The following is a 14,710-nucleotide window of genomic DNA, read 5'->3' as shown; positions in this document are numbered from 1 at the left end:
AGCTTCATGTTTTAAAACTTTTTGGACACTGGGTTTAGGCCCAGAGGAATTTCAAAAATCAAAATTGACAGTACATATTTAACTATCATAACCACTCAGCAATTATGCTTAGCTGCTATATTCTCATCCAACTAACTCCACAATCTAGGAACTTCTGTGCATATTGAGATTTCTATGGAAGTTATAGCATTAATGAAATTGAGTTTTAAATTTCCCTAGGCTCAACGTAGACATTAAGAATATAAATGTAAATTAACAGAGAAGAACTAGCAGCCATGAATACTAACACTCAAATCACATTCATTTTCATTTAAATTTTACGCAGACATCAGGGAAACAATTTCTCCTCCTTTCCTCCAAAGAAATTTTATTCATAATTTTGGCAGTCTTCCTTTGAAGGAACAATGTGTAACATCTTTACGTTACTTAGAAAATAGCATATTGTAAACTAACACTTGATAGATCACTTTGTTTTTGCTTGTGGGACAATTTTGGAGAATATACTTAAATAGGCTACTCCTGACTTTAAGGAAAGTCTACATTTTAAAAGTATGAGTTGAATATGCTACTAATAGCCAATAGTAGCTATTGTTATTATTATATTGTTATATATTGTTATATATATTATATATATAATAATATTGTTATTATTAGTAAACTAATAACCAATAGTTTATTAATGGTATGCAATACTACCAGGTATACAAAAAATAAAAAAGAATATAATGTGATTCAGTTAGGTAAGGAAAATGCATTTGAATATATTTATATACATAAATGTCTAGAACCGGGACTGAAGAAATGCATATCAAATTGTTGACAGGATGAAAGTAGGGGCAAGACTAAGGTGAGTTATAGCAGAGTTAAGTGCATAGACTCTGGGGTCACAGAATTCAGCGGCCTGCTACTTAACAAGCTATGTGATCTTGGCAAGTTAGACCTGTAAGTTAAGCTCTCTGTGCCTCAGTATTTTTTATCTACAACATGGTGGTGATATTATTGCTTACCTCAAAGACTTGCGAGGATTAACTGAGGCGCTGTTAGATAAAGCACTTAAAATGAAGCCTGGTCATTGTATAAGCTTACTGTGTAGGAGTTCACAATTATTTATCCCTTGAATATTTTGCAACAAGAATGCATTCACGGATTTCCTATGTAACAAAAAAGAAAAAAAACAAAAAGAGAATGGGACAGAAATGCTTCTAAATAAAAAAGGGAAAAAATGACTTCCCATGCACTGGAATTTAAACTATACCACAATCCAGTAGAACATTGAATTTATAATAATTCATATCTGAAATTGTGCCTATGATACAAAAAAAACATGGCCACAGTATTTACAGCTCCTCATTTCAATAGATGAAAAGTCTGTTTCTCCCATCCTGTGATCTCTTTTAATAATAGAACCCAATAAATCACAGCAAGATCCTCTATGACCCACCTCCCAGAATATTGGAAATAAAAGCAAAACTAAACAAATGGGACCTAATGAAACTTAAAAGCTTTTGCACTACAAAGGAAACTATAAGTAAGGTGAAAAGACAGCCCTCAGATTGGGAGAAAATAATAGCAAATGAAGAAACAGACAAAGGATTAATCTCAAAAATATACAAGCAACTCCTGCAGCTCAATTCCAGAAAAATAAATGACCCAATCAAAAAATGGGCCAAAGAACTAAACAGACACTTCTCCAAAGAAGACATACAGATGGCTAACAAACACATGAAAAGATGCTCAACATCACTCATTATTAGAGAAATGCAAATCAAAACCACAATGAGGTACCATTACACGCCAGTCAGGATGGCTGCTATCCAAAAGTCTACAAGCAATAAATGCTGGAGAGGGTGTGGAGAAAAGGGAACCCTCTTACACTGTTGGTGGGAATGCAAACTAGTACAGCCACTATGGAAAACAGTGTGGAGATTTCTTAAAAAACTGGAAATAGAACTGCCATATGACCCAGCAATACCACTTCTGGGCATACACACTGAGGAAACCAGAACTGAAAGAGACACGTGCACCCCAATGTTCATCGCAGCACTGTTTATAATAGCCAGGACATGGAAGCAACCTAGATGCCTATCAGCAGATGAATGGATAAGGAAGCTGTGGTACATATACACCATGGAATATTACTCAGCCATTAAAAAGAATTCATTTGAATCAGTTCTAATGAGATGGATGAAACTGGAGCCCATTATACAGAGTGAAGTAAGCCAGAAAGATAAAGAACATTACAGCATACTGACACATGTATATGGAATTTAGAAAGGTGATAACGATAACCCTATTTGCAGAACAGAAAAAGAGACACAGAAGTACAGAACAGACTTTTGAACTCTGTGGGAGAAGGTGAGGGTGGGATGTTTTGAAAGAACAGCATGTATATTATCTATGGTGAAACAGATCACCAGCCCAGGTGGGATGCATGAGACAAGTGCTCTGGCCTGGTGCACTGGGAAGACCCAGAGGAATCAGGTGGAGAGGGAGGTGGGAGGGGGGATCGGGATGGGGAATACGTGTAACTCTATGGCTGATTCATATCAATGTATGACAAAACCCACTGAAATGTTGTGAAGTAATTAGCCTCCAACTAATAAAAAAAAAAAAAAATAATAGAACCCAGCAGAAGTAACATTGTGTGTGTTCTAGAGCCTAGCCTTTCCAGGCCTTGTAGCTTCCACATGTGCCATCGTGGGGTGCTTGTCCTGACACCAGCATCTGAGGCAGACGGTGTAGCCAACTCTAGAGAAAGAGACCATGTGGAGAAGAACTGACAAGTAAGGCATACAGACAGGACCCGGCTCCTATTGCCAGACATGTGAGGCCACCTTTGTGGCCTTTGAGCCACAGCCAATCTTCTTTAGCTGAATGTGGCCACGTGAATGTGTCAAGGAAAAATCAGCAGAGCAAGTGTGTAGCTAACCTACAGAATCATGAGAAATATAAATTGCTGTCGTTTTAGGCCACTAAGTTTTAGGGTCACTTGCTTTTTTTTTTTTAATGGTTGTAACTTTATTGAATAATAAATTGGAGTAATTTAAGATTCATATTAATTTGTAAAGTACTGCTATGTCTCACTTGTTATGCAACAATAGTTAACTGATACAGAGGATATGGCATCTCATGGCCAGACTGCACAGAGAGAGATTCAGTTCAGTTCAGTTCAGTTGCTCAGTCGTGTCTGACTCTTTGCGACCCCATGAATCGTAGCACGCCAGGCCTCCCTGTCCATCACCAATTCCCGGAGTCTACTCAAACTCATGTCCATCGAGTCGGTGATGCCATCCAGCCATCTCATTCTCTGTCGTCCCCTTCTCCTCCTGCCCCCAATCCCTCCCAGCATCAGGGTCTTTCCCAATGAGTCAACTCTTCGCATGAGGTGGCCAAAGGATTGGAGTTTCAGCTTCAGCATCAGTCCTTCCAATGAACACCTGGGACTGAACTCCTTTAGGATGGACTGGTTGGATCTCCTTGCAGTCCAAGGGACTCTCAAGAGTCATCTCCAACACCACAGTTCAAAAGCATTAATTTTTCGGTGCTCAGCTTTCTTCACAGTCCAACTCTCACATCCATACATGACCACTGGAAAAACAAGAGCCTTGACTAGACGGACCTTTGTTGGCAAAGTAATGTCTCTGCTTTTTAATATGCTATCTAGGTTGGTCACAACTTTCCTTCCAAGGAGTAAGCGTCTTTTAATTTCATGGCTGCAGTCACCATATGCAGTGATTTTGGAGTCCAAAAAAATAAAGTCTGACACTGTTTCCACCGTTTCCCCATCTATTAGGCACCTTAACTGTTCCCACTGGCCCAGCTGAGTCACCAGACACGTGAGGCCATGTGGGATGAAGACAGTCCCATGTGACCTGCCAACTGAGTACAGCTACTTCATGAGACCAGGCAAGACCAGGAGAAAAAATTCCCCTCTAGTTCACAAAGTTGTGAGAAATGGTAAAATGTTGTGCTAAGCTAAGAAGTTTTGAGGTAATTTGTTATGCAGTAGAAGATAATTGATACCTTATCCAAAAAGCTTAATTTATTAGATACATAGAAAGAATCTCTTCCAAACACAATTTTACCTCTTAGACATTCCCATGGCATGGACTAAGGATTGTGTTAAACCAAGGCACCAGATTTTAAAGAAAATTACTTGCATGAGGTAGGAAATTTGATTTACAATTACAATTTACAATTTAATTTAAATTGCAATTAAATTTGATCAAACAGAACATATTAGAAGCTTCTCAATTCTCATTATTTTTATCCTTTGCTTTAGAAATAAAATTGTTAAATTAAAAATTTATCCCCAGTTAGTTCTCAAGGACCTACTATGTATAACTGAGATATATAGAAGGACATGTCCACGCCCTCAAAGAAATAAAAGTACAATGGGAGAAACAAGCATCTAAATAACTACTTCTAATACAAAGGAGAATGGAATAAGGGCCAAGAAAGGAAAAGCAGTTTAGCAATTCAGAGGAGGGAAAGCATTTCAGGATGGAAGTTCAGGGAAGGCTTCTTGGAAGAGGCAGTAATGGATATAAATCTGATAAACATGAACAGACAACTAGAGGTGGAGAAGGAGTGGGCATCATGGACAGATGCAGGATTATTCTAAGATTGTTCTAAGATGCAGGATTGTTTTAGATTTTATTCATAATTGTATTTGAACAGAAGGATAGACTGCCCTATTATAACCAAGTGTTCATTTAATGGTCTGTGGGATAAACTATACTTCATATAATTTCAAGACAGACAGGGTTGCAGAAGCGTGTAGCATCTAGAATTCAATCAATGTATTGGGTATCCTAGAAAACTGATGAACTGTCTTTCTGGTGGTAGTGACTCCTACCTATACCCATCCTGCAATTAGAATTCCTTTGGTGATAAAATAAAGTGGTCCTGGAGAAGTTTGCATTATTAACATGATTATTACTGAAAAATGTGTTTAAAGCAAATCTTGAGATAAATAGAATCATACCTTTAAAATGAAAGGCATGAAGACATATAGGATGTGTAAGGAAGACTAGTGCTGTTTTTAATAGTAGCTTTCTGATTATGAGTTAGTACATACTTGTTATAGAAAAGTAAGTATCAGAAAAATATAAAAAAGAAAATGAAAACTAACAATTAAAATTAACAATCCCATGAATCACTATGCTATTGTGATTTCTTTTTCCTAGTCCTTTCTTCATGCATATATTTTAGTTTTAGTCAGTTCATATAAATCTCAGATTACAAGCTTTTATAATGCCTGTATTCACTATTTAAGAATATTTGAGGGATGAGTTCAATTTTAAACAAGTTGAGTTTGAGGTAACTGTGAAATATTAAGTAAGAAATGTTCAGCCAGCTATTAGAGGTGGCACCTGGGAGGAATGCTGAGACAGGGAATACGGTCTCAAAGGTAACAAACTAGAAGTAATTATTGAAACCTAAAATGGAGTGAGATCATTCATGCTTCTTCTAAGTGTGGGTTACTGGGTTAAGAAAGCATATGATTTGGTTGGAATGGAGTAGATAATTTCAAAATGCATCATACAGTAGTTGTAAGTAACCATTCTATTGCAATGGATTGCAATGTAAAAATCAATTTCTTATTGTGAATCTGAGGACTGAGCTTTTAGGAACAGAAAAAGACTCTGATAGGAGGGAAACCACAACCAGTTTTAAGAAAAGAAGATTGGTGGTTGGCATTGGTTTCTGGACCTCTTTATGCTCTTAAAATTTTTTTGAAGAACCCCAAATTGCTGTTATCTTTGTGAGTTATCTCTATTGATATTTATGTATCAGAAGTTAAAGCAGGCAGAAATCAACTATTTATGTACTGATGCACTTAAAATAACAGTAATAAACTTAATATATGTTAATATAAATAAGAGTTTCATGAAAAAGTACCATCTTTCCCCAAACAATTATTGAGGAGAGTTGTATTCTTATCTTTAACACCTAGCTTAATCCCTGGTGGCTCAGATGATAAAGAATCTGCCTGCAATGCAGGGGTCAGGAATATCCCCTGGAGAAGGAAATGGCAACCCACTCCAGTATTCTTGCTTGGAGAATCCCATGGACAGAAGAACCTGGCAGGCTATAGTCCATGGGGTTGCAAAGAGCCAGACACGACTAAGTGACTAACACTAATAGAACACAGCTAAATTCTCATAGTTGCTTTTACATTCTATTAATTGTTGTACATTTGTAACAGAATGTGAGTGAAAGGCAAATATTATTTTGATATTATTGTGAAAATAATCTGGACTACACAGACACCCTACAAGTCTCTAAGTAGCTCCCGGGAGTCTCTGGATCAGATAGGTCAGGAAGAATAAGGATTTAAAAAAGTGTTGTTATTTGAGAGTTGGCAAGTATCAGAATTTGATGCAGGTAAAGAGTCATTGAACTGTTCTACACATAATGTGTCTCTTTTTCTGTCTTGCATATCAGATCACAGCACATCCTCTCATTGTCCTGAGGACAAAATCTAAAACCCTTATCAAGGCCCCTAAACCCTTGTATGATTTGACTCCTTCCTGCCTCTCCTTCCTCATCTTATGTCGCTCTCTGCCACCCCCACCCCAATACACTACTCATGTTCACCACATTCCAGATGCACAGGCTCTCTTTCTGCACCTTGACATTGTACATTTCTCATGTCAAATACCATATATTCTTTACTCTGTGCCTGGAATGCTAACTACTACTCATTCATGCCTCAGATTAGTAGCTGCTGTCTCAGGGACGCCTACCTCACTGCTTCAACCTCAATCTAATTTGAGTCTCCTCTGTTCTCTTGCCAATACTATGTTCTTTACTTTCAGAGTGCTCCTCATGGGATTGGTTATATCCATCTCTTGCCAGTGGACTCTAAGTTACACAAAGGCTGGAACCAATATGTTTTCTTTACCATTCTCTTTCCAGTACTTAGCACTGAATAGGCACATAGTGGGTATTCTATAAATCTTTGCCTAATGAAAGCATGAATAAGAGAATGAAAATATGTATTGGGAGCCTGTTTCCTTAATCTGAGATGAAATATTTTGTGCTTATTGTGTTGCATGGAAAATGATAGCATCTTAGTTCCTGATTTTCATACAAAATGCATTTAGATTCTGTTTATGATAGACTATCCTAATAATTGTTAGCATCTAGTAGCAATTATTAATGTATGTGGCTATAAAAATCTTCTTATGGCCATTATTAAGCATGTGTTTTTGAAGCACAAAATGCTGTAGCTATTTCAATACAAATTAATAGTTAACTGTAAGTCAATCATGATAATTCACTTAAAGTGTTATGACAATGAGGTCAAAAGTTAGAAGTTCAAATGCATTTAAATGCCAACAGACCAATCCTAATTGTTCTATACTCTTTACAAATTCTTTTTCAGGAGTGTAATTTCATCTCTCAAACAGAAATCATGGTATATTTTGAAATCAATATCTCCCCTTTTCAACAACTGTGATAGTTAGAAAGTGCCAGAAAGTAATATTCTTAAAAGTATTTCCAATAAAAAGAAAAACACTAGCATAAAGTCAGCTTTCAGATCTGCAAGGGAAGGCACTATGTCATCTTTATGAGGGAACAAATTATTGTTATTGCCATATTTTTATGTGTATGTATATCAAACATAAGTGAATTTCATATAAATTAAAGCCCAAGGTGTCATTCTTTAAATGGTCTATAATTTTAAATTTAAGCAATTATTTGAATTCATTATAGCAATAATACAAATAAATTGTCACTACACCCTACTGAGAAGTCTTGGTTTCTGAAGGTTATGATTAATCTGTATTAGGGATACATTTTATTTTGAGAGTAAGGTGCAGCAACATTGATGGAACCCTTCTGGTGAGGGATATTCTCTATAAATGTATACTTCCATGAGCAGGGCTTGCTATATGGAATGCAAAGTGACTTGCTAAAGCCCGAAGTTTACAAAAAAATGTATTTTTCTTCTCCTTGGAACTCTAGCCAGAGAAGTGGATCCATAGGATCCATCTGGATACTAAATAGGTATAGGTAGTGAAATTGTTAGTCACTCAGTCGTGTCCAACTCTTTGTGACCCCATAGACTATAACCCGCTAGGCTCCTCTCTCCATGGAAATCTCTGGATACTGGAGAATACTGGAGTGGGTTGCCATTCCCTTCTCCAGGGGATCTTCCTGACCCAGGGGTCATACCCGGGTCTCCCACATTGCAGGCAGACTCTCTACTGACTGAGCCACCAGGGAAGACCTGGTGGGGTTAGGTAGACAGAAGACTTCAGTTGGGGATAGGAGTAGGTAGACAGAAGACTTTAACTGGCTTTTCTGTTGTTCTCCCAAGTCTTACTTGGGTGTGTGAAAAATGTGTCTGACTATCTGTTCTGAACATATGGATGCAGAATCATGGCCACAATCTGTTCACATCAAGCTCAAGTGAAGTTCCTCTAGTGTGGCTGCTTTTCTCAGAGGGGCCCATGACTAACTGGAAATGGGCACTCCCTAGCAGCAAACTGGTGACTGCAATTTTATAGCTGTTTACGAAAACTGATTGGGTACAAAATCATTAAGTTACCTTTCCTGCTTCCAATCATAGTAGCCAAAAACTGCGGTCCTGGCACCATCCATAATCTCTGGTAGCTGATCTCCAGACAACATTGTTATCAGTTGCAATAGGAAATAATGGTTCACCACAACCACTATGTACCGAAGCTGTGCCTTTGAAATCATCTTACCATTTAGCAAAGTGAAGTCGCTTAGTCGTGTCCGACTCTTTGCGACCCCATGGACTGCAGTCCACTGCTCTCCGTCCATGGTATTTTCCAGGCAAGAATACTGGAGTGGGTTGCCATTTCCTTCTCCAGGGGATCTTCCCGACCCAGGGATCGAACCCGGGTCTCCAGCATTGTAGGCAGACACTTTTACCATCTGAGCCACCAGGGAAGCCCATTAGACAAGCACCCAAAAAAACTTTCATTTCAGATGCTTCACATTGATTTTCTTTATGTAATTGTTATTGACTTCAGTCTTCTAATATTATTGTACTTACACTTTTACTTATGAGGGTACTTAGAAACAAGATTGAAATAAGTGATATTTTCCATTATGTATTCTTTGCAGAGAATGCAACCTATGGATTAAACAGATTAACAAAAATCAAATCTAACTACTGTTCTTTAGGACTGAATTGTTCCAGGAACATGGTAACAGCCATTCATTTTATGCTTGTTGATTAGTAAGTTGTTCACAAATCTTTGAACATATTTTAGTCTCTGCAATTTCTTTACTATTCTAAGTGCTGGCACAGTTCCTGAAACAAGGTAGATGCTCCATATGCAACAGCTGAATTGAACTTATGTGATTGTATTAGTTCTGGGTATAAATGTGTGTATGCATGCATGTGTGTGGTCTTTGTTAACAAAAAGGTATCTCTTTTAAAATTCCCAGCAAATTATTTGAATATTAATAACATAACCCAGGCAACTGGCTGTCATATACAGATTGCATGCTCCATTACAACTGGTTATATTTTCCTTCACATTGACCATTCTAAAACTGGCAATTTAGAGTGGCTTCTTTCTGATATCCCCATTCAAAATAGAAATTCCTGGTCCCGTGAGCAAAACACGTAAAAATTCTTCAATTTCCTGTTACTTAAATGTGTCTAGGGCATCTCTGAAGTTGAATAAATGCTTTAGGAAATCCACCTAGAGTATCAAGCTATGGACCTCTAGAAGCAGTAAATCAGTTCTGCGGAAATGGAGAAAAGTGACAGAGAGCTCTGTACTTTGGAATTAGAAAGGGAAACAATGTTTTTGAAGGAACTAAAGGGAGACAGGTGCAGACCAAATGAATTAAGGACTCCAGGGAGCTGTGCACGACTGGTAAGGAAAATGAGAGGGAAGAATATGAGAGAAAACACAAGGAGGAGGCGGTAGAGGAGAGTTTCTTTAAAAAAAAAAAACAAAAAAAATGATTAAACAGACTGCCAAATTGCCAGGAGAGAAACAAGCTGAGTTTCCTTTCATGAAATCCCTGGGTATCAACCGTCCCTTCCTCCCTGTGGTCTTCGAAATGACTAACAAAGAGGTAGCAAGTGTGAGAGTGAGGATGATCGTGGTTTTAAATCGTACATTTCATTTCCATGGCTGTAATGATTTATCCAAGTCTCATTCTGCCAAAACTCCCTTTTCATTAATGAGGAACTCTTTCTTTAATCATTATTTACAGAATTCCTTAGACACAGAAACTGATTTGAATCACTGGAGAAGTAACTGACCAGATGTTTCTATTTCCTCCTTCCAGAACTCTTAGATGGGAATTGAGGAGGTATCCTGAAAGTCTTTTCCCTCCACAGTTCGTTGGTCAGGTACTTCTTAATGAGAAATCTTTTCTTTATTTAGGAGATATATATATATCTCCGAAATATATATGTTTTCACATATACAGGTATTTGTTTTGTTTTGGAGGAGGGTAGTGGGTTTTAGGAATGTTGGTTTACATATTGATGGCTAGACACAGGTTTTATAGCCATCCCTTCCCCATTGCTTTTTCAACTGCCAACAGAGAGATAGTTCTGGAAGCAGTTGCTATCCCCCTACAGAGTCGGGTTGTCATCTTTTGTTTCTTTGTTGGCAGAGCGAGGGGTGATGGTGAGCGGCAGTGATCCAAACGATTCCTGCCCGAAGCTGAAGGCAGTGCTTAAAAAGGAACGATGGGAATAAACGTTCTCTCGCTTCTCTGATTCTTACCCTGAGAGTATTCAGCTCGCTGTAGTTCCTCCCCTCGTTGGTGTGCTGGGCTTACAATGTTCCCTCTTTGCAAATACCTGTATCAAAACCTGGGAAGATGGGAACGCACGGTTCCGAGATCTCCAGTGGCGTCACCCTGTACTATCTCTCTTTAGGAAACCGAATCCGGTCTCCCGGCTCGGGAGTGCAGGGACCGTCCAGCCTGGAAGCCTTGCCCGCGCAGCTGCCACCACCCAGGGAGAAGAACAGCTGGAAGCTTTGATGAGCGCCCGCCGCGCCGCGAGCAACTCTTCCTGTTAATTAGCGCCAGCCAAGGCTCCAAATGTGCCTTATTGCAACCCCTAGCGGACTCTCAACTCGCCAATAGTTTCTCGCTTTCCTGGCCCTGCTCTTGCGGAGAAAAATTACAAACGTGCGTGCACGCATCCACATTCACACACGCCCTTCTTTCTTCACTCAAGAAAACCATCGGTAACGTCTGTCTCCTAAAGAAAATTCAACTCTTCGCGCTCTCTTTCTCTACCTAGAGGCTAGCAGTCCCGGCAAACACGCACCGGGCTCTCTCCGCTGCTTAGCGCGCCCCCTACCTGCCTACGGCGGGGGTGGCGCTGGGGGAAGGGGGTCTGGGAGCGCGCCGGGCTCGTGTCTCCAGTTGGTGCCTCTCCCCTGCCTCGGCACTTGGTATCTCCCACCGTCTTGCTCTCGCCGGGAAGCCGGGAAGGAGAAGGCGACTGTGGGCGTCGCCGCCGCCCTTCCCGGAGCCGGAGCCAAAGCCCGATCCGGGGTCGACGTCTCCTACTTCAGACTCACATCTGGCCCAGCCGTGCAGACATTGGCGGCTGGAGAGTTACTCCACGCGAGGCGCCCCAAGTCCTGAGCATGCCCAGTAGGACTCCTTAGGTTCCCAAAGCGAGTTTCTGAGCGTGCAGATTCCGCCTTTCCGCTTTTTCGCGGAAGCTCAAGAGGGTGGGAAAGGAGGGATCCAGGGCTTGGGGCACGGACCGAACCTGGGTGAGGGGCGGAGCCGGTTGGGGAGCCCGGGGAGCTGGGCGACCAGGCCGGGCAGCGGCTGGAGCGCAGGGCCGGGCTCCGGGGGTGGGGGGAAGAGTGTCAGCGCTGACCCGACGCGCCGCCAGGAGGCTGCGTGTGGCCGGCCTTGGCTCCCTGAGGTCACGCTGTCAGCGAGAGGCAGTCGGCGGTTCTCTCTCATGGACCGACGCTAAGAAAGCTTGCGGGTCTCCTTCGCACCGCACTCACGGGCTGGGCTTTTCTAGAAGGCGGGGTAGAGGGGGAAAGGAGGAACCCAAACATTTCTCTGTCTCTCTCCGCCACCTCGCTTTTTTCTTTTTTTGCTAAAGTTATGCTGGCAAGAGACTTTGCATTCTAAGTCAGTCCTCAGGCTTTACACATCGCGGTAGTGATCGCGCTTCTGTGTATGTGTGTGTGTGTGCAACAGCGCGTGCGTTTGTGTATGTCTTGACTATAAAACACTCTCCCAGGTTGATTTGGGGATGACAAACACTTCTCCGAACCCCACCCCCCACCTAACCCTCTGGAGAAAATAGAAGCTGGTCTTGAGAGTACTCTGGCCGGGAACTCATCGTGGTACGAAATCTAAATTTTGTTGATCCATATTTCCTTCCTCTGCTCCCCCACCCCCAGCTTTCTCCTTCCCCTCCCTCCACCCTCTGACACCGTGATCTTTCTCATTTTGATTTCCCTTTCCTTTGCCCGCTACCTGCTCCCTCAGCCCTGCTCTTCTGCTCCTCCTCCGGAGCTCCCCCTTCCTCCCCACCCCATCTCAGCTGCGGCTAAAACCTGGAGTCTTGGTGGAAAAGGGAGGAAAAAAAAAAAAAAAAAAAACCCTTGGCTGTGGAACTGTCAAACCGGGCATGCTCAGTAGACAGGGCAGGTTTTTTGGTCTCGAGTAGCGGAGAAACATTTTTTTGCACCACCGCGACCAGCCTTAGAGCGCGGCGGCGGCGGCCACAGCAACGAGAGCACAGCCATCAGCCGTTCAGACGCCCCGCACCCGGGAGCGCGGCCGGCTCCGGCTGAGCCCGGAGTTCACCTCCGAGTGCCCCGGGGGCTGAGCTCATCCCTTCTGCTCGCACACACACGCACACTCTCTTTCACGGACACACACGCGTATACACACTCTCGCACCCACATACGACCCCGGGCGCTAGCACCCTCCGGGCAGCGATCGTCCGCTGGCGCGGTAGTAGCCAGGTTCGGTACCTGGCCCCGGCGGCTGCCGGCTCAGAGCACCGTCGCGACCGAGCGGAGGAGAGCGATGCTGGGGCCCGAGCGGCAGCTCGAACAGTAATGTGGATTTACAGTCGTTTCCCGCAGGAACCGGCTGAGACGCCTGCGGTCCCGGGCTCCGGCAGCGCCCGGCGGGGCTGAGCACCTGGCGAGGGGGCGGGGGACCGCACCTGGGGACGCCGCGGAAACTTGCGCCTGGACTAGGTAGGTGCGTTGCTCCCGGCTCCCACCTCCTCTTTGGTTCGCGGCCCCTACCCTCGCACCTCCCACCCCGAGGACTCCCGGCGAACTTCGCCCCGAGGCTGCAGGCGGCGGATGGCGGCTCCCGGCCCTGAGTGGCGGGCAGCGTCCGCTCAGAGAGCCCTGCCCGAGGTGGCAGAACCTCGGCTCCTTCCTCTCCAGGTCTTTGCCCGGCCCGGGGCTCTGGACCACCCGGGGCATATGGGAGGTCGGCCTTGTCCGCAGTTCAAGCTTTCAGCGGGCCCTGGGGGCGCTGCCCTGCGAGGGCTCACTAGGCTTCTCGGGCGACACTTTTGCCAACCAACTCCTCCGGTTCTGAAGGGCCGGGGGCGCGGGCCTCGCCTCGGCTGGCGCGCAGAGCCCGGGCGCTCTAACAAGTGGACCTGGCCGCTGAGGAGGGGGGCGGGCTCGGTCCGAGGAGAGACGAGGGGGCGCCTCTGCTCCAGCGTTTTCCCCACCTGGAGCGTCCGCCAGGGGCTCGGCCACTCGGGTCCCGCTCCTGTCTCTCTGAGAGAAGATGTCTAGGGTCTAGGACGCACTTGAGTAACCTGTTTGCTTTCGAATTTCTCTTGGAACCACACTCGGGGAGTCCAGGTTCCGGGGGAAACTCCAGGACCTCCTTCTAAGCCACGCCGTCTGGGGCCCTAACCAATGCGTCCTTCCTACACTCCAATCTTTGTCAAGAGACAGTCATTACGCTGCAGTCGGTGCTCTGGGAGCCGTCGGTGTTGGCTTTCACCACGCGCTCAGCTGCGCGGGTTTGTGTGTTTTCGCATTTTAGCCTGAGATGTGGTCCGGGCCATCTAGCAGCGGCTAGCACGTTTGCAGAGTGCCAGGTACCCTCTAGGCATACCTGGGGAAATGGAACCTCACTTTTACCCTACAACGGGCAGGTTGCCAGTTCAATTTTAGGAGGTGGAGACGGGGAGACAGCGCGACTTGGTGAGTGGATGTGTTTGCAGTCAGGAGTATATTTAAACATTTCAGCAAACCTAGTGCGGTCGGCTGTTTACAGTTGCGGAGACGGACGATCTCACTCCACTCGTAGATGTTGTCTCGACATCTATTTCGCCACCGGGAGAGCAGGGGCGGGGGCGGGGGCTGGTTTGCAGCTCATGCTAGCCGTCGGTAGCTTTGGGGCTTAGCGGATCTGCATCACTGCTACTGGCGATTTGATAATATGGGTAGGTCTCCAAAATGAAGCAATTGGTCGGGAGACGTCCTGAACTTTCCTTTTTTTTTTTTTTTTTTTTTAATTTACCTGGAATGTTAATTCGGAGGAGTATTTGAGGTGGCCAGAAAAAATACAAAAAGAAGTTCCTAGTGCCATAGTAGAGAAATTAGTAGCCACTCGGTTTTAGAAACCAAAAGGAAACGAAACACCCCAGTGGATCCTATTAGGCACTGTTAGATTAGCACTTAATTGATTGCGTTTGCGCTAAGGGTCACAGACAGCTTCCTTG

General features: G+C 43.6%; 1 protein-coding gene across 1 annotated transcript in view; it reads left to right on the top strand.

Annotated features, from left to right (window-relative positions):
• The first annotated feature begins 13,172 nt into the window (after window positions 1-13,172).
• TENM1 (teneurin transmembrane protein 1) overlaps window positions 13,173-14,710 on the top strand; it is an 887,850-nt gene continuing 886,312 nt past the window's right edge. The window contains exon 1 of the mRNA XM_061137497.1: window positions 13,173-13,211. The gene's annotated coding sequence lies outside the window, so the exon portion shown is untranslated. The remainder of the gene's footprint in view (window positions 13,212-14,710) is intronic.

The sequence above is a fragment of the Dama dama genome, chromosome X (genome assembly GCF_033118175.1).
Source record: "Dama dama isolate Ldn47 chromosome X, ASM3311817v1, whole genome shotgun sequence".
Classification (NCBI taxonomy): Eukaryota; Metazoa; Chordata; class Mammalia; order Artiodactyla; family Cervidae; genus Dama; species Dama dama.
This window is presented reverse-complemented; position numbering and strand designations above follow the sequence as displayed.